Below are 19,221 nucleotides of genomic sequence, written 5' to 3'. Positions count from 1 at the left end.
CTAAGGGACTAGGATTTCCTCAGGGGTTGATTTCTGCCAGAGTCTCGCTTCTTTCCTTTTCTGCATCCCTGCATCTTTCCGAGTGCTCTCTAACAGTTCCTGCTCTCTTCCTTCAGCTTTCCATTTGAATCATGACCATTCACCTGTAACTTTGATCTTCCTTCTGAGGAAAACTGGCCTCTAGTGTCCCTACTCATCCATCTTGGAAAACATCCCACATATTCTCTATTTATAGTTTCTTTGCTGTCCTGATGAAGTGAGCATTGATGAATTCTCTCTGAATATTTTTGATGTCTATATTTACCACTAAGCAACAGAATGGGTCATTTCCCTCAAGTCAACTGGAATTTGAAAAATTTAAAAAGTATATGTGATATATAGGAAGTGTCAGAGATTATCTTAACTTTCTTAGAAAAGAATTATTTAAGAACATTATATTATAGGTGAACACATATTTTGAGATTAATTTTAATGTTTTCCAGGGGAAATTGTACACTTAAGAGTTAAATATTATCCCAGTGATTGGTTGTTATAAGTAAAGATGCTGAATTTGAAATTTATGGCCTAGCAATTGCAGAGCAGATGAACAGGATCATTAAAATATAGAGTCCTGATTATTCATCCTCTACTCACATACTCACTTTAATGAAGTATTTTCACCAAAATATCTTGTTAATGCATGTAGACATGCATATACATGTTTTCATAAAAAATCATTTTCTGGCCAAGGCAGATAGAAATCACTGACCATGTGGCAATTACATAATAGTAAGTTATATGGTGGCAAATTATATGATATTAACTAACTTATACAACATAAGTGGTATATAGTTTTACAAATTAAAAAGATATACCCTTTTTGTACACTGCAAGTGAAAAACAATCAGAAGATATTCCTTCCAAAAGAATATTGGTGCAAATAATTAATTTCTGATAAATAATGTCTGGGCACAATTTCATGTATTGATGTCAGTCGGAAAAAGTTGTTGTTTAAATGGCCCCAAATGTTGAAGGCGTGTGAATAAATGTAACATACTTTGTTCTAGCCAAACATTCTGTTTGATCAATCACTTTTAGTGAAAACGGATTTTCCAGGGAGGTCACCGTAATTTCCAAAAAGCAGAAATGGAAAAGACTGTTAAAATTTTATTGAAATAAAATACATGAAAAAGTTTCAATCTCCTTTATTGTAAAAAGTGTTACTACTACAACCATTTTAAGAAAAGAGAAGTGTTTAAAACATATGCCATTTTTATAGGCATACATTTTCATTTTTAGTTGTACTCACTTGACAGGTACAACTTGATGAGAAACTCAAGATCTTAGCCCAGTGTTCCTTAATGTGCCTCAAAATTTGTCTGAAATGATCATAAATCATGACACTATTTGTCATTATTAATAATAAAGAGCATGAAAGTATATGCATTCAAGGTCTGATTAAAGAATATTTGAATGATTTTTTTAAAATTTAGAATATTGAGGATTACGCATGTTGTCAGTGAGGGAAATAGAATAACCAGAGATAAAAATAATTTTTGATCCTAGGGAAAGAGATATCAATGCAGAATTTAGCCAGAAAACATATTTTAAAGATGACATAAATCTAAAGAGATTCATGAATCATTCACAGAAGAGAAGTATAGTCTGAATAATTTAGAAGGCATTTATGTTTTGTAATTATTTTTCCATATTAAATTAAATTCTGTGGTATATATTTTGCCTTAGGTTGAATTGTTTAAAAACATCAGGTAAAACAGATGAATACTGAATTCAGTTTTCAAGTAATATCACTAACAAATATGTAATAAGAAAGAGTAATAAGCCCTATGATGGAAAAAAAAATGTGTAGAGACCAATGAAAGAGAGTGGCAAAGGGATGTGGTTTGGATTAAGAAATATCTCTCTGGGGAGGAGTATATTTAAGCTGAGATTTGATGGATATCTCATGGAAGGACTAGCAAGATTGAAAGTAAAGCTGAAAAACAGCTTGGTGGGTTTGATAAACAGAAAGACGTCATGTGGCAAGAAGATGAAGAATCAGAAATTTAAAATTAGTTTGGAAAATTAGGCAGGCCAAGGTAATGCAGATCTCTGTAGTCCATGGGAAAAAATTTAAATTTATTTTAAATACAATGAAAAGCTTATAAAGGGTTTCAGGTGTAGTGCTATGATACAAAAATAAAAAGTTACATGTCACTAACTGTTGTGTGAAAAATTAACAGGAAGAGGAAAAGAGATAAATGAGAGATATTAGTATAAGAATATGTTAGGCTAGGCTAAGGAGAGATTATAGTAGCTTGGACTAGGGTGGTGACACTATTTATACAGAGAACAAGTCAATGAATTTAAGGTATATGTTGAGATATGATGATGGATATGATGGAGGTAAAGGAGAGGATGTGTGAAAAAGCTTGCTTGGTGTAGGCATCCTATAACAGAAAGCAAGCATTTTCATGGTGCCTCTAATTAACAAGTGAAGTTGCCCTTCATTAAATTTCTATCTGATATTGAAAGTAAGATACTGGTATCTCTAACTAATACAGTTATATTTTCTATTTGTTCTTACAATTCTGTCTTTTGGTGCATCATTTATTTTGGAATTCTGTTGTTAGGTGCATATAGATTTATACTTCCTAGTAGATTGATCTTTCTATCATTTAAAAATGTCTGTATCTCTAGAAGCAATTTTTTCTCTATGGTCTATGTTGTCTAATATTAATGTAGTTCTCTAAGCTTTTTTTTTGTTATATTTTCCACCCTTTTACATTCAATTTACTTGTGCTTTTGAATCTAAAGTGTGCCTTTCATAGATATCAAAAACATAGGAGATTTTTAAAAATCCACCCTCTGATCTCTGCCTTTTGATTGAAGAGTTTACTCCATTTATATTTATTACAATTATAAATAAGGAAGGATTTACATTAAATGTTTTGCTGCTTGTTTTCAGTATGTCTTATTGTCTTTTTTTGTTTCTGTATTCCTCCATTACTGTCTCCTTTTGTGTTTAAAATACATTTTCTATATGTCATTTTAATTTCCTTGTTTTTAAAGTTTTTAGTGTTTTTTTAGTGATTGCCTGAGATTATAAATAGCATCCTAAAACAATCTAATTGAAATTTATACCAACTTAATTTCAATAGCATACAAACATTTTGCTATAACAGAGATATATTATCTTTCTTTGTGCTACAATTATTATACAAATTACACTTTAGATGTCATAAGCCCATCAACAAAATTTTATCATTATAGTTTCATACAATTGTCTTTTAAGTAAGATCATGGAAAAGTTACAAACAGAAAGACATTTATTCTGTCTTTTATATTTGCCTATATAGTTACTTTTATTGATGCTTTTAAATTTATTTGTGTGGACTCAAGTTACTGTCTAGTGTCCTCTCATTTTAGCTTGAAGGATGCACTCAAATGATATTCACAGGGCAGAATTGCTAGTCGCAAGTCCTTTGTTTTTGTTCTTATGGAAATGCCATAATTTCTTCATTTTTGAAGGATAATGTTCCTGGATATAGAATTATTAGTTTGTAAATTTTATTTTTCCAGAACTTTGAATATTTTATCCCACTGCTTTATAGACTTCATGGTTTCTGATAAAACATAGCCATTAATCTTGAGGATTAGTTGTATATAATAAGTCATTTTTCTTTTGTTATTTTCAAAATTTTCTCTCTTTTTTAACTTTTCTCAATTAGACTATAATATGTCTGGATGTGGTGATTTTTTTTTGAGATTGTTTTACTTGGAACTCATTGAGTTTCTGGGGTGTGTTGATTAATATTTCTCATCAAATTTGGAATTTTTGACCATCACTTCTTCAAATATCATTTCTTCTTCTTTCTCTTCTATTAATGGGATTCCCATTATGTGCATGTTAATATGCTGGCTGATATCCATCAGGTCTGTGAGGTCCTGTTTATTTTCTTCATTGCTTTTTTCTCTGCCTTTCAAAACGGATAATCTCTTAAACTGTCAAGTTTGTTGATCTTTTTCTTCTGCCAGTGAGAGTCTGATTTTGAGCCCATCTAATAATTTATTCTTTTTTGGTATTTTAACTTTGGGCTGCAGAATTATTTCTATGTGGTTCTTTTCAGAAAAATTATATCTGTTTATGGATACTCTCAGTGAAACATGATTGTTATCGTTCTCTTGAGTTCTTTAGATATGATTACCTTAAGTAATTTGAACACATTTTAAAAAGGTGATTTAAAATCTTTATCTACTAAGTCAAAAATCTAGGTTCCCTCAGGGAAATGATCTGTTGGCTGATTTTTGCTCTTTTATGTGGCACACTTTCTTGTTTTATTTTACATATCTTATATTTTTTTTGAAAACTTGATGTTCTAGCTAATAAATCTGTATTAGTTTGCTTTGTCTGTCAAAACAAAGTATCATAGACTGGGTGACATAAACAACAGAAATTTATTTTCTCACAGTTCTGGAGACTGGAAGTCCAAGATCAAGGTGCCAGCAGGCATTAGTGCCTTGTAAGGGTTCTCCTCTTGGTTGGTGGTTGGCTACCTTTTCTCTGTGAGGTCACATGGCCTTTCCTTGCTTTGTGCATATGGGCAACAGAAAAAGAGTTTTATATATAGAGAGTGTCTCTTCTCACAAAGATAATAATCTTGTCAGATTAGGGTCCCCCACACTTATGACTTCATTTTACTTCAATTACCTTAATTATTATTTTAGAAGCCCATCTCCAAATCTAGTCACACTGGATGCTAGGGCTTCAACATATGAATTTTGGGGAAGATACAAACTTTCAGTCCATAATAATATTGTAACAACCTTGTTATCAGACCTCCCTCCACTGTCCAAATTTGGTTGCTGCTGCAATATTGTGAGCAGTTTGACATGGTTTCAGCAATGACCTGGGGATAGTACTCCCCTCCTCTTTACCTTGGCTAAACTGAAATCTGGGTTAAATCTAATAGTCATAACATTCTGAGAAAAGAAATTTTCCATGGAGCTGGATATTTGGACATTATGTTTGGACATTATACCCACTGTGTTCTGAGGATGAATGCTGTTTTTTTGTTTATTTGTTTTTGTTTTTTGAGTTCCAAGAGAGTTCAGTTCCATCTTGGCTGCAAGATGGCTGGCTTTTCATGGTATTGCACTACTGAGATGTGGAGAGCTGGGGAGTGGAAATAGCCCAATCTAAATGTCACAGATGCCTGTTGTCTGAAGAGATTCAGTATTTTCTCTTGCATAGATGATTTTCAGTTTATTTATATTCTGATCACTCCCATTGACCCCATGGGTGAAGGAGGGTTCCTTTGCACTAAATAATACAAAATGGCCAAATACATTACATTTGACACTGGGCAGATGAGACTGGGAGCAGTTTATTAGTTACATATACTCAGCCTGGGGAGGGAGAACACCATATGCCACATAGGAGAGGTGCTTGGAAATAGAGTGAACCAGAAAGGACTGTGAAGGATAAGCTTTGTAATAACAGAAAGGTGGTGTGCTCCTTATTTCTGACGGGAAAATGTGATTGGCTCATTTGAGTAATTTTGCAGGCTGGCAAGGAGGTGAAACTGGTTAGGTAGAGGGCCAGGTAGAATGCAGCTGATGCAGTGGATAGAGAATCACCTCAGTGGGGACCCTGTTCTGCTGGGAGGGAGGCATATCTGCCAAGATCAAGCAAACTCATTGCTGAGCCTTTGGGCCCTATAAGGCTCAAAGAAAATAAGGCAGCATATGGCCTTAGAATGTCTGTTCTAATATATTGGCCTTATAACATAGTTTTTGGCTTTGGTTAATTTCTGGAGTTCTAGAAATGATTACTTTTATTGTTTTGTCAGTATTTTGTTGTTTTTGTGAGAGACTGAGTGTTTCACTGAGATTTTCATTCCACCATTCTGTAAGTCAATCTCTAGTCTTCCTTTATTTGAATATTAGAATTGGGCTATTTGCTGGTGAAAATTTCACCATTAAATGACATAGGTGATTGAGACACTGGGAAATACTTTATCAAAGTGACATTTTTCAAAGGATTACTATTCTGCTTGGAATTTTTCAAATATATCAGTTGTTTGTGTAGATTTTAAAAAGGAGCACAACATACAGAAGGAGCAGAAAAGAACTAAAGGTGTTATTCTAAAATGTTAGCAGTGACTGACTTTCCCCTCTGTGTGAATTGTTACAGCAACATTTTTTCTGCCTTTATGTTATTTTATATTTTATGAATTTCTATGATGAGCATATATCACTTGAATAGTTAGAGGAATGCAAAAGAAGACTCTTTTTGAACTGGTTGGCATTCAACAATGATAATTTGGAATCATGACATGTCATTATTAGATATTAATAATGCAGTCAGGAGTAATTTATTAGGCAATATAGTGTGACAGAAAGAACATGATATTTAAAGTTAGACATATCTATTTTAAGTCTTAATTCATCATTTTATCTCACTACTATATTCAAGTATTAGCTTCCATGTCTTTAAAAAGAAAAAAATAAAACCTTATAAGGTTGTCATAAGAATTAAGATAACACATTAAAAAGTTGGTAATTAGTAAGCTCCTAATAAATGTTAGGTCACCTTTCCTTCCACAGCAGATATCAAGGAGTGCTGAAGAAGTAATACATAAGAGTGGTAATATGAAGAGTGGGTGAATGAAGAGAAAGAAAAGTTTTGTGAATTACATGCACAACAACCTAATGGAGTGTTAGGCAGTGGGCACTTGTTTAGAGAGAAAGGTAGGAATGATATCAAGATGTTGTAAAAACTAAACATCACCAATTTAACTTTTGGGATTTTACCAGGATCTGGTTTATTATCTCTGCAATATAGACCAATGGATTTTTATTTCAGTTTATTTTTCTCAGCCATGATTGAATCACGCTTACCGTACACTTATTCTAAAGATACTCTATGGTTTCTGTATTTACCCTACAGTTACTTTTTTCTCTCTGATTGTTGTGTATGCTTAGGTCTTTGACATTCTTATACTATCAAGATACCACAAAACATATTTTTACAATTTCAATAATTTTCTGCCCTTAAATATTTGTGTTTTCTACATGTTTATGTAATTTTTAAAAAAATCATTTCAGGAACTGTGCAGTGGATATCAGATACCACATACTTGAAGTTACTTCTCTCTTTTCCTTTTAGCTTCCTTATCTGAGACCCTCACTTTTAAAAATAAGTTAGTATTTATAATAAAAATTATATCTGCATATAAAATTATGCTATGTATATGTCTGTATAAAGATTAATATGACTATATGTTTTATATAAATTTACAGATGTATATATATAAAGTCATAGCAAATTACAACATAATAAAATTATAGTGTAAGCTATATGTAATCCAATAGTCAATTGTCATTTGGCCTTTTTAAAAATTTTTAACTTTTTGTTTAACCAATAAAATTGAGTTAGTGTAAAGAGAATAGCAAAGGCTTGAAAATTTATTTCTATAGTTTAAGAAACTATTAAATTTTATAACTAGTTTTAGTTATTATTAAGTATAGTTTTAAAAATTTAGTATGTATCATTAAAATAAATATTTCACATTGTCAACTCTTAATACCTAATGGAAACTGATATCTGGTTAATTCTATACGAAATTCCTACAATCATTGACTATTGTGAAATAATTTCTTCTAAAGCTATTATGTACTGAAAATGTGGTCAAAGGATGAGAAATCCAGCTGCGTCTATTATTGCAGTAGATTTGGAATAAGAGCTCTACAATATGTTTCTCAAAAACTATAAATAATCTGTACTCTAAAGAATTTTTTTCCAGCAGGAATAAAAAGCCGTGAAGAAACCTGTGAACACATTGTCATTTCTGCAAAACTATGAAAACACTAAAGCAGCTAATTTACTCATCTTTGATTTCCCCAGATGGCTGAGTTCCCATTAACTCACCAGAGAATGAGATGCAGACCCAGTGCCTTTACATGTCATTTTGACAAGACATAATGTCCGATCTTGTTTGTGTACGCCTTTTCCTTCTACCCCTAGTCTGCTTCACTACTGGTGGTCTGCCTGTGTGCAACACAGATGTTTCTCTCTCGGCTGCATGCTTTATTTTTCAAGTCGCTTCAGAGAGCATATGTTTCCATGTGATCCTGTTCCTTCCTTCTCCCAACATCTTCTTGTGCTACATAAACAATCTTCATCTGCCCCCTCAGATGTGGGGTGCACGAGCCTTTCACAGATGTCGATTTCTTTTTCAGCCTTTTTGCGTCTGGTGAACATGGTCTTCAGATAATGTCTGTCTTCCTTCTCTATTCCAAATGACTCGGAATGCAGATTTTTTCCCTCCTTTCAACTCAGTTTCCTTCTGTGACCCCAGCATATTTTCTTGTCCTTTCTTCTAAGTCTCTCTTTGTACAAGCTCTCCAGATGGGATAAAGGATGAGTTCTTTCTGCTCCTCATTTTATTCTCCTTACAACTATTTCGTTCGCAAGAATAGGAAGAGACAAACTTCACAGGTTAAACATTTCTAATGCATGACCACCTACATTTTTCTGATTTGTTTCTTTGACTTTTGGTGTTCTTTCACATTTTATTTATTTATTTATTTATTTATTTATTTATTTATTTATTTATTTTTTGCAGCTGCCATGTTTAATTTTTTTCATTTTTGCTAATTCATTACAAAGAAGTAAAAAATACATGTACATGAACATATTTATGATGTACACTTATATATAAAACACAAAGCAACAGCTACTTTAATGTGTATTTTTTACTTTTATAAAACAGAAATTTCTGCTTCTCTTTTATTCATTCAACACATATTTGTTGAGTATGTCTTAAGTGCCATGAATTTTTCTGAGTAGCAGCATTTAAGCAATAAATAAAATAGAGAATATCTCCTTTTTCAAGGAATTTATATTCTAGCATGAGAGACAGACAGATAATAAACAAGTACACAAATAAGGTAATTATGAGAGGATGCCAGTCAAGCTGAAATCTGAATAACAAGCAGGAGTCTTGATAAAAAAATCAGGTAATAAGAACTTCAGGAAGAAAGAACAAGTGCAAAATCCCTATAGAAGGATGGATGTGTGCATTATTAGGAAACAGAAGTGAGTCTCCTGTGGCTGAAGTGTCATCATAAGCATGATGGGGAATGCTAGATGCAGGGTTGGAGTGGTAGTCAGGGGCCAGATCATTTAGAACTTTTGAAGACTGGGTAAGGTTTTTCCATTTTATTCTAAATGCTCTAGGAAGCTATGAAAGCTTTTAAGCAAGGAAGTGACATGATCTGATTTATGTTTTTAAAACATTAATTTGGCCCTGTGATAATTTATTATAGCAGGCTGAAATGTGGAAGGGAGGCCACACATAGGATGCTTTATAATTATCAACCTTAATATAACTGTGATCCAGCACAAAATGATTTATTTTCAGGGAAGACTTTGCTAACTCTTGTGGTTTTGCCATCTCTTCTCTTAACAAATCTGCAGTGTTTTTAGTAGAATAATAATGGCCTCTCCATATTTCAATCAAATTCCTTACCTTGGCATAAAAAGATTTCTAGGAATTTACCCTTCAACCTCTTTCCTTAACTCGGGGTTTTCTTGTCCCATCACCAGCATACTGTATTATAAGCCTTTGCCTCAGCTCTATTGAACGACATCCTGATTCCTTACCAGGCCTTGTGACTCCTGCGTCTGCCTCTGTTCGCCCTGCTCTCTTGTTTGGGAAACATCATCTCCCTCTCCCTCTCCACTCTCCAGAAGGCTTCCTCTACAAAACCTTTCTGTTCACCTTGTAGGTACTCTTTCCATACCCTGCAGAGGCTTCTGTCAAAGTGGCCAAAACGTAAATCTTTATGAACGAGTAGAGAAGACTAGAAAATGCTGGAAAGCTAGCAAAGACAAACATTGCTGAGGACTTTAAGGGTAAGGTAAGGATAGCCCCAAGGCTGCAGAAGGACTGCAGAAGAATTTCAGTGGGGGCGTAACAAGATCTGAATTGCCTTTTAGAAAGTTCATTTTGGTGATACACTGGCAAGAGGAGCAAGTAGAATGACAAAATGAGACTACAAGAAGGCTATTGTATTTGGGCAGATAAGACATGGTGGGACTTGAAACATTTATATACATAACATGCACACAGAGAGATGTGATAGAGAAAATGAAGAGGAAAGGATGTATATTAGGGTTCTCTAGAGGGACAGAACTAATAGAAGATATATATATATATGTATATATAACATATATAGTTTATGTATATATATAAGAAAAGAAAGTTTATTAAGTATTAACTCACCTGATCACAAGGTCTCACAATAGGCCATCTGCAAGCTGAGGAGCAAAGAGAGCCAGTTCAAGTCCCAAAACTGAAGAACTTGGAGTTCGATGTTCGAGGTCAGGAAGCATCCAGCATGGAAGAAAGGTGTAGGCTGGGAGGCTAGGCCAGTCTTGTCTTTTCACATTTTTCTGCCTGCTTTATATTACAGCCGTGATGGCAACTGATTAGATGGTGCCCACCCAGATTAAGGGTGGGTCTGCCTTTCCCAGCCCACAGACTCAAATGTTAATCTCCTTTGGCAACATCCTCACAGACACACCGAGGATCAATACTTTGCATCCTTCAATCCAATCAAGTTGACGCTCACTATTAGCCATCACAGGATGCATTCATGAATACTTAAGCAATATTTAATTGATAAGTGATATGTAGTGGAATGCAATTCAATAAGAGAAAACTCATCAGGTGAGTGGTTTTTGCAGGACAACAGGTGAGAACTGGGCAACAATTGTTGCCAGTTGTGAAGAAGCAATTCTGTCATATGGATAGTGTTCTCATTTTTAATCCTAGACCTATTTAGCTCATGTTACAGGAATTCTCACTTTTGCTGGTTGCCAACATACACAGTGAGGGAAACTCAATATTAAGCTGTTAAGATGGCTATATCAATTGTTAAAATCTACAGAGCCAGGTTCCAAATCAGTCTGTCCCTTCAGAAAATGACATGGCATCTGTTCCTTGCTTGCTTGCTGGCTGTACATACTTTTCACTAGACCTACATTTTAGAATTGCCCAGTGCTGTCAGAATGATTGTAATTCTGCTTTCAGGTAAAGATAGCCTGTAATAATAATGCTGAGTAATTTATAATGTATCAACAAATAGCATTAACTCATTTTATGTCCTAGTTGTAGTGCCTGAAGATGTTCATTAGATTTCTATGTACAGTAAGGTACCATGCTAAAGTGTTTTTTTTTTCAGTTCTGTATATTCTAAAAAAGCAGTATGTTTTCTGATGGTTACCTGCACTGGCATTCTATATGAAAAATAAAGACTTATTGTCATAAAAAAGTTATTAGAATTCTTTTTTGTGTCAACACTGTGCTTTCCATTTTACGAAATTACCTTCTTGTTTCTCTGTTGTTTGCCTTTATTTACCTCATTGTGATTTATATTTTCCATTTTTTCTGTGAATGAATTTTGAATGTCTTTACTACTGGTTGTAGTACTAAAGTAGAAGAATTAGGCATTGCCGTACTTAATCCTTATAGATGAAATAACAGTGTTCTCTGGTGTGCAAGTGCTGTGGTAGGAGCAAGGTGGGTGAATTGGAGATACACCATTTTGGGACACAGGAGAAATGGTGGCAGGGCCAGGTATGGTTTAGGTTCTTTTGCTCCTTCCCTCACCATCTTGTCATAATGTCTCTTTTGTACTATTACCCAATTCTTTGACTTCTAATTAATAGATATGCAATAACTATTTACTTAGTAAATATTTCATATTTTCCTCACAATTAGGTAATAACAAGCTTCTTTGATAGAGAAGCTTAAGGGCCTCCAAAACCTGTGCAAATTTCCAGGTTTTTGTTTTGAAGTCAACTTCCTTTTCTGCCACTTTTTTTTTTTTAATTTAAAAACCCGCATTCAGATTTGTTTACAGAGAATACACATTCTTTTGCCTTAATTGTTGTGTATCTCCCTAACTCCCTTTTGAGTTCAACTCCAGAAACGGAAAGAAAGTGGAAGATTTGATAATGCAAATCCAAAGAACATTGCTAAATCACTTACACTGAATCATAAATAATATGGTCATTTTAGGCATTGAGGATGTTGGATGAAGAGAGTTTGCAATTTTAGCTAGAGTGGCCAGAAAAGGCCTCACAGAGAAGATGACATTTAAGTAAGACCTAAAGGAGAGGAAATGGTGAGTAATGTAGACATCTTGGGGAAGATTTTTTGGACAGATGCAGCAGGAGATGTAAAGACCCTGAAGTGTTTGCATACCTGGTGTCTTCAAGGGACAAGAAGATGAGCTATAGCTGGAGAGGATTAAGGACGACAGTAGAAGTAGGTGAAAATGAAGAGGTAAGTGAAGGAGGTTGGGTCAGGCAAATCTCATAAGGCCTTCACATCATTGTACTCTGAATCAAGGCAGAGGCCATTAAAAGATTTTCAGCAGAGGAGTAACTTGATTTGACTTAGTTTTCATAGGTTCATTTTGCCTGCTGTGTGGAAACAGACTGTAGAGGAGAAAGGGTGGAAGCAGGGAGACTAGTGGTTTGGGGGTTTCTCCTGCCCAGTTCTCATGTTGAAAAGTAATCCCCAGTGTTGGACATGGGGCCTTGTGGGAGGTGTTTGGATCATGGGAGTGGATCCCTCATGTCTTTGTGCTGTCTTCATGATAGTGAGTTCTCATGAGATCTGTTTGTTTAAAAGTGTGTGACATCTGCCCCTAACCTTGTTCCTGCTCTTGCCATGTGATGTGCCTGCTACCCGAGGGCTTCACCAGGAGACAAGCAGATGCTGGTGCCATGCTTCCTGCATCCTGCAGAACCATGAGTCAATTAAAATTCTTTTCCTTATAAATTACCCAGTCTCAGGTATTTCTTCATAGCAATGCACAGAACAACCTAATACAACTAGTTAGCCATGTAATAATCCAGACTGGAAGTACTGGTGGCTCAAAATAGAGTGGTGGAATTTGAAGGAGTGAAAAATGGTTGGATTCCTGAATATGTGAATAAGAGAAAGGGAGGAGTAAAGCATGAACTTGAGGTTTAGACTTGTGCCACTGGAAGAATCAGTTTTTCTCACTGAAATGGAAAAACTATGAGTTAAGGGTTGATTTGGTGGAAAATTTAGAGTCTCATTGTTAGATAAATGTTGAGATTGATTAGACATTTACATGAGTGTCAAGTAGACAGAAAAGAACTGTGAAAACCATTACTATAAAGATAACTTTAAAAGCCATTGAACAAGATGAGATCACAAAAAGAGTGAGTACAAATAGAAAAGAAAGAACATTCAGGGACTGAGCCCTGTGATAATTCTATGTTTAAAGTTTCTGGAAATCTGAAAAAATAATTAAAACAAACAGAAAGATATTCTCAAACAGCTTGACAATAACCTTCAGGTGACAAAATTATGATTTTGTCTATTCTTTTTGTATATTCTAATATAAGTAGGTAATACATTTTATATCATTTTACAATTTATAATTTACATGCAATAAAGCACGATTTTCAGTTGTTCAATTTTATGAGTTTTGACAATTATATAAACTAATGTGACTCTTTAAAAATAAGATATGAAATATTTTCATGACCCCACAAAATTCTCATGTGTCCCATTGCAGTTAATTCCCTACCCTCATCTACGTATAATTGTTTCTTGACTCCAATCATCATAGATTGGTTTTGCCTGCCAAGAGTTTTATATAAATGACTTTGTTTTGCTTTTTATCAGCATTGTTTTTACAGTGTACATGATTACATCACACTGCATACATCAGTAGCTTTTCCTTTTTATTGAGAGGTAAATATTTCATTTTATGTATGCAAAATAATAGTATATCCTTCTCCTGATGATGGACATTTGAGTTGTTTCCAGTTTTATGCTATTACGAATAAGACTGCTATGGATATTTTTGTACAAGTCTTTTTTGGGATATATGTTTTCATTTTATTTGATCATAGGTACATGTAATCTAACTTTGTAAGAGATAGCCAAACAGTTCTGAAAAATACTTATACCATATTATACTCCCAGGCAAAATATTTTTAAACAGATAATAGTTACTTTCTTTAAACATTGCTCTGAGAATTACATAATTTTAAATATTCACCATACTCTTTATTGTAAATCCGTGATCTAACATCTTGTCAAAATATTTTTTTTGACAGTCTCGCTCTGTCGCCCTGGCTGGAGTGGCGAGATCTCGGCTCACTGCAAGCTCCGCCTCCCAGGTTCACGCCATTCTCCCGCCTCAGCCTCCTGAGTAGCTGGGACTACAGGCTCCCGACACCATGCCTGGCTAATTTTTTGTTTTTGTATTTTTAGCAGAGACGGGGTTTTACTGTGTTAGCCAGGATGGTCCCGGTCTCCTGACCTCGTGATCTACCCGCCTCATCCTCCCAAAGTGCTGTGATTACAGGCATGAGCCACCGCGCCCAGCCATCTTGTCAAAATATTCTAAGAGTAAGTTTTTGAAGATTTTACTACGGCATAAGGAGAAGTCACAAATTGATAAGTGCTACTGGAACAGTTTGTGAAAAGATTGTTCATTACTAAATTAACCATTATATGCAAATTAATTTAATAAACTCTTGACTCAAGCAAGGATGGGAAGGAGCTTTCTCTACTTCTTTATGTGAGAAGTTACATCCCTAACAGGAGTGATCTCAGTCTATGCTTCATTCAACTGTATCCATCTTACAACTTTCTTCTTTCCTTTTTTCTTTTTCTTCCAGCTTCATCTGTTTGGAATCAAAAGTACGGAAGACCTGGAAATCATGTAATAAGGATAGCAGAATAATCCTCGTCACTGACAGGTGGTGAGCTGCACAGTGTTCTCTTGTTGCAGTGGCAGAGATTTCAGCAACGGAGGGAAATCCAGTGGCCAAGATGATTACCTGTCTCGGTGTCCAGCATGTGTCCTGGAGAAGTGCCCCTAAAGCACCTTCAGCTGTTTATTTAAACACTTGACTCAAGGCTCTGATGCATTTTAATTTTTCAACGTTTAAATTTAGCTGTTTTAATGAGGTTCTGGTTTTAATAAGTAACAAAAGATTTTTCAGTATTAATTATCATGAGGTCTTAAACTCTGTGATCTATATAAAACTCAGAGAGAACCTGTCTTGAGTAGTTTAAATCTCTAATTAAATCAGTATTTCTACCTAGCAACAGAGTAGGGAAAGTATTAATTCAGTGGTTCTCAATAGGGCTAGGGGAGCAGATTTTGACCGCCAGCCCAGGGCACATTTGGCAATGTCAAGACGTTTTTCGTTGTCATAACTTACGGAGGGGATAGGTGCTACTGGCATCTAGTGGGTAGAGGTCGGGGATGCTGCTGAATATCCTGCAGAGCTCAGGACAGCCCCTATCTCCATAAAAACTTTTCTGGCCCAGAATGTCAATAGTGCAACTGTTGAGAAACCTTCTATAAAATGATTGGTGTGGGTAGGAGAATATACTAAAATGCTAAAATAGCAGGCTTGAAATTATTTGCATATCAGGAGAGTGGAGTTTATAACCGACTGACTGAAAAATCTGGTGTAGGACCTATCCTCCAGGGGTGATGCTAAATCTGCTGATATGACACTAAATCAGCATCTGTAAAATTTGAAACATATCTCCAGGGTGGGGTCAGACCAAAGAATGGTAAATGTTGCTTTGACTTTAAAAAGTTGGAAATGATGTTTCTCAGAGGAAATACTAGGTCTCAGCTGAGCTGTGAGAGGGGGCTATGTTTTTTTCTCTACAATAGTGCACAGTGTCTTTAGAATGGGAGAAGTTCTGAATACCCTAGTAGCCCCTGCTGCAGTGTTCTCTACCGTGACATGCTCTTTTTGCTTTCCCAGCACTTTTATAAACTTTTAATTAATTTTTATTGTTCATGTTGCTATTGCTATTAGTCTACTGTCTGTCTGTCTCATTGGACTGTAAACTCTATGAGAGTGGCAACTATATGGTATCACTTAATATTGTATGTCTAGTAGCTACCAGAATGCCTCCCATTATAACGAGCATTGATAAATTTAATATTTTTGAATTAAATGAATGAATTAAACATGTTTGTAGTGTGACTTCTTAGCATAATACATCCATTTTCAACAGCAGAGAATCTTCTACCATATAAAGAAAACATTTCCTCAGAAAGTTCTTACTTTCTCTTTTGTCACATTCCTCTTATTAAGAAAAATTCAAGAACTGGCAACTAGGACCCCTTTACTTGATCCATTTCCCTATTGATTATGTGTAAGGACCTTGAATCGTTGAACAATCTCTGGAAAATGTTTCTCTTCCTGAGTTATTTGAAGAAAAGAGAATATGAGTGTCAATAGTCACACAGAAGGTACTGTTGCCTGAATACTATGCCCCTAATTTTAATAGTCAAAAGGCAGCAAATTTCCTTCCAAGCTTTTACAGAACGGAGTTAAAACTAAGTCTGCATTTACACATTGACCATCAAAATTTTAACAATTCGACGCTGGGTAAGTGGCTTAAAACACTTTCATTGAAAATTTTGTACCTTTCCCTAATTAGGCATTCAAACAATGGACACCTGTGGAACCTGCCGGCCCCAAGTCCCCAGCAGCTCTTAGTAAAGGTGATTGATGGCTACATAAAACATGATCTTGACTTTAGGCTTCCTTAAGCAACTATGTATTTATCTTAAATATTTCTAGTCCGATTGCCCCAGGTTCAACTGGTAGCTGAGAATCCTTGAAAGTGGGACCATTGCCTGATTTAGTTCAGACTTTCCAGCTTACAGCTGACTCCCTTCACCACAAACATTCTTATCTTTAAAGTGCTACCTGAGGTCTTTTTAGTGATATTTACCAATTTTTAAAATTTTGAGTGTTTCAGTATGGTGGCAGTTTCATGTTGGTGTTATCCCAGGAAAAGTTTCCTAAAACTTGGAAATGAGGCAAAAAGATGATTGCAGTCATTTCAATATCATCTTACAGAAGTGCCTCTCAAAGTTTAATGTGCTCCTGAATCACCTGGAAATATTTCCAAATTGTAGATTCTGATTCAGTGAATCTGGGGTGGGGCCCCCAGATACTCGATTTTAAATAGTCTCAGGCGGTATCAATGCTCCTGAATCATGAGCCACGTTTTGAGTAACAAGATGCTAGGGCAAATTTTTGAAAACCCATGTAAAATTCCATGTCTCTTTCTTTTTTTTTTTTTTTTTGAGGGGACCTTATCTTTTTTTTTTTTTCTTTTATTATTATTATTATTATACTTTAGGTTTTATGGTACATGTGCGCAATGTGCAGGTAAGTTACATATGTATACATGTGCCATGCTGGTGCGCTGCACCCACCAACTCGTCATCTAGCATTAGGTATATCTCCCAATGCTATCCCTCCCCCCTCCCCCCACCCCACAACAGTCCCCAGAGTGTGATGTTCCCCTTCCTGTGTCCATGTGTTCTCATTGTTCAATTCCCACCTATGAGTGAGAATATGCGGTGTTTGGTTTTTTGTTCTTGCGATAGTTTACTGAGAATGATGATTTCCAATTTCATCCATGTCCCTACAAAGGACGTGAACTCATCATTTTTTATGGCTGCATAGTATTCCATGGTGTATATGTGCCACATTTTCTTAATCCAGTCTATCATTGTTGGACATTTGGGTTGGTTCCAAGTCTTTGCTATTGTGAATAATGCCGCAATAAACATACGTGTGCATGTGTCTTTATAGCAGCATGATTTATAGTCCTTTGGGTATATACCCAGTAATGGGATGGCTGGGTCGAATGGAATTTCTAGTTCTAGATCCCTGAGGAATCGCCACACTGACTTCCACAAGGGTTGAACTAGTTTACAGTCCCAACAACAGTGTAAAAGTGTTCCTATTTCTCCACATCCTCTCCAGCACCTGTTGTTTCCTGACTTTTTAATGATTGCCATTCTAACTGGTGTGAGATGGTATCTCATTGTGGTTTTGATTTGCATTTCTCTGATGGCCAGTGATGGTGAGCATTTTTTCATGTGTTTTTTGGCTGCATAAATGTCTTCTTTTGAGAAGTGTCTGTTCATGTCCTTCGCCCACTTTTTGATGGGGTTGTTTGTTTTTTTCTTGTAAATTTGTTGGAGTTCATTGTAGATTCTGGATATTAGCCCTTTGTCAGATGAGTAGGTTGCGAAAATTTTCTCCCATTTTGTAGGTTGCCTGTTCACTCTGATGGTAGTTTCTTTTGCTGTGCAGAAGCTCTTTAGTTTAATTAGATCCCATTTGTCAATTTTGGCTTTTGTTGCCATTGCTTTTGGTGTTTTAGACATGAAGTCCTTGCCCATGCCTATGTCCTGAATGGTAATGCCTAGGTTTTCTTCTAGGGTTTTTATGGTTTTAGGTCTAACATTTAAGTCTTTAATCCATCTTGAATTGATTTTTGTATAAGGTGTAAGGAAGGGATCCAGTTTCAGCTTTCTACATATGGCTAGCCAGTTTTCCCAGCACCATTTATTAAATAGGGAATCCTTTCCCCATTTCTTGTTTTTGTCAGGTTTGTCAAAGATCAGATACTTGTAGATATGTGGCATTATTTCTGATGGCTCTGTTCTGTTCCATTGATCTATATCTCTGTTTTGGTACCAGTACCATGCTGTTTTGGTTACTGTAGCCTTGTAGTATAGTTTGAAGTCAGGTAGTGTGATGCCTCCAGCTTTGTTCTTTTGGCTTACGATTGACTTGGCGATGCGGGCTCTTTTTTGGTTCCATATGAACTTTAAAGTAGTTTTTTCCAATTCTGTGAAGAAAGTCATTGGTAGCTTGATGGGGATGGCATTGAATCTGTAAATTACCTTGGGAAGGATGGCCATTTTCATGATATTGATTCTTCCTACCCATGAGCATGGAATGTTCTTCCATTTGTTTGTATCCTCTTTTATTTCCCTGAGCAGTGGTTTGTAGTTCTCCTTGAAGAGGTCTTTCACATCCCTTGTAAGTTGGATTCCTAGGTATTTGATTCTCTTTGAAGCAATTGTGAATGGGAGTTCACTCATGATTTGGCTCTCTGTTTGTCTGTTATTGATGTATAAGAATGCTTGTGATTTTTGCACATTGATTTTGTATCCTGAGACTTTGCTGAAGTTGCTTATCAGCTTAAGGAGATTTTGGGCTGAGACAATGGGGTTTTCTAGATATACTATCATGTCATCTGCAAACAGGGACAATTTGACTTCCTCTTTTCCTAATTGAATACCCTTGATTTCCTTCTCCTGCCTAATTGCCCT

At 35.5% G+C, this 19,221-nt stretch overlaps 1 long non-coding RNA gene across 2 annotated transcripts in view; it reads left to right on the top strand.

Moving 5' to 3' along the window:
• The window catches only part of LOC129058675 (uncharacterized), a 327,819-nt gene extending 311,590 nt beyond the window's left edge, over positions 1–16,229 (top strand). The window contains exons 4-5 of one of the 2 annotated variants that reach the window (XR_010139260.1): positions 14,316–14,450; positions 14,723–16,229. This is a non-coding gene — a long non-coding RNA (uncharacterized LOC129058675). Of the gene's footprint in view, positions 1–14,312; positions 14,451–14,722 lie in introns of both variants that reach the window. The other variant, XR_008523953.2, reaches the window with a different exon arrangement.
• The last annotated feature ends 2,992 nt before the right edge of the window (positions 16,230–19,221 follow it).

This window comes from Pongo abelii, chromosome 2, assembly GCF_028885655.2.
Source record: "Pongo abelii isolate AG06213 chromosome 2, NHGRI_mPonAbe1-v2.0_pri, whole genome shotgun sequence".
NCBI lineage: Eukaryota > Metazoa > Chordata > Mammalia > Primates > Hominidae > Pongo > Pongo abelii.
Note: the sequence above shows the minus strand (reverse complement) of the source record. Positions and strands in the feature narration are given on the sequence as shown.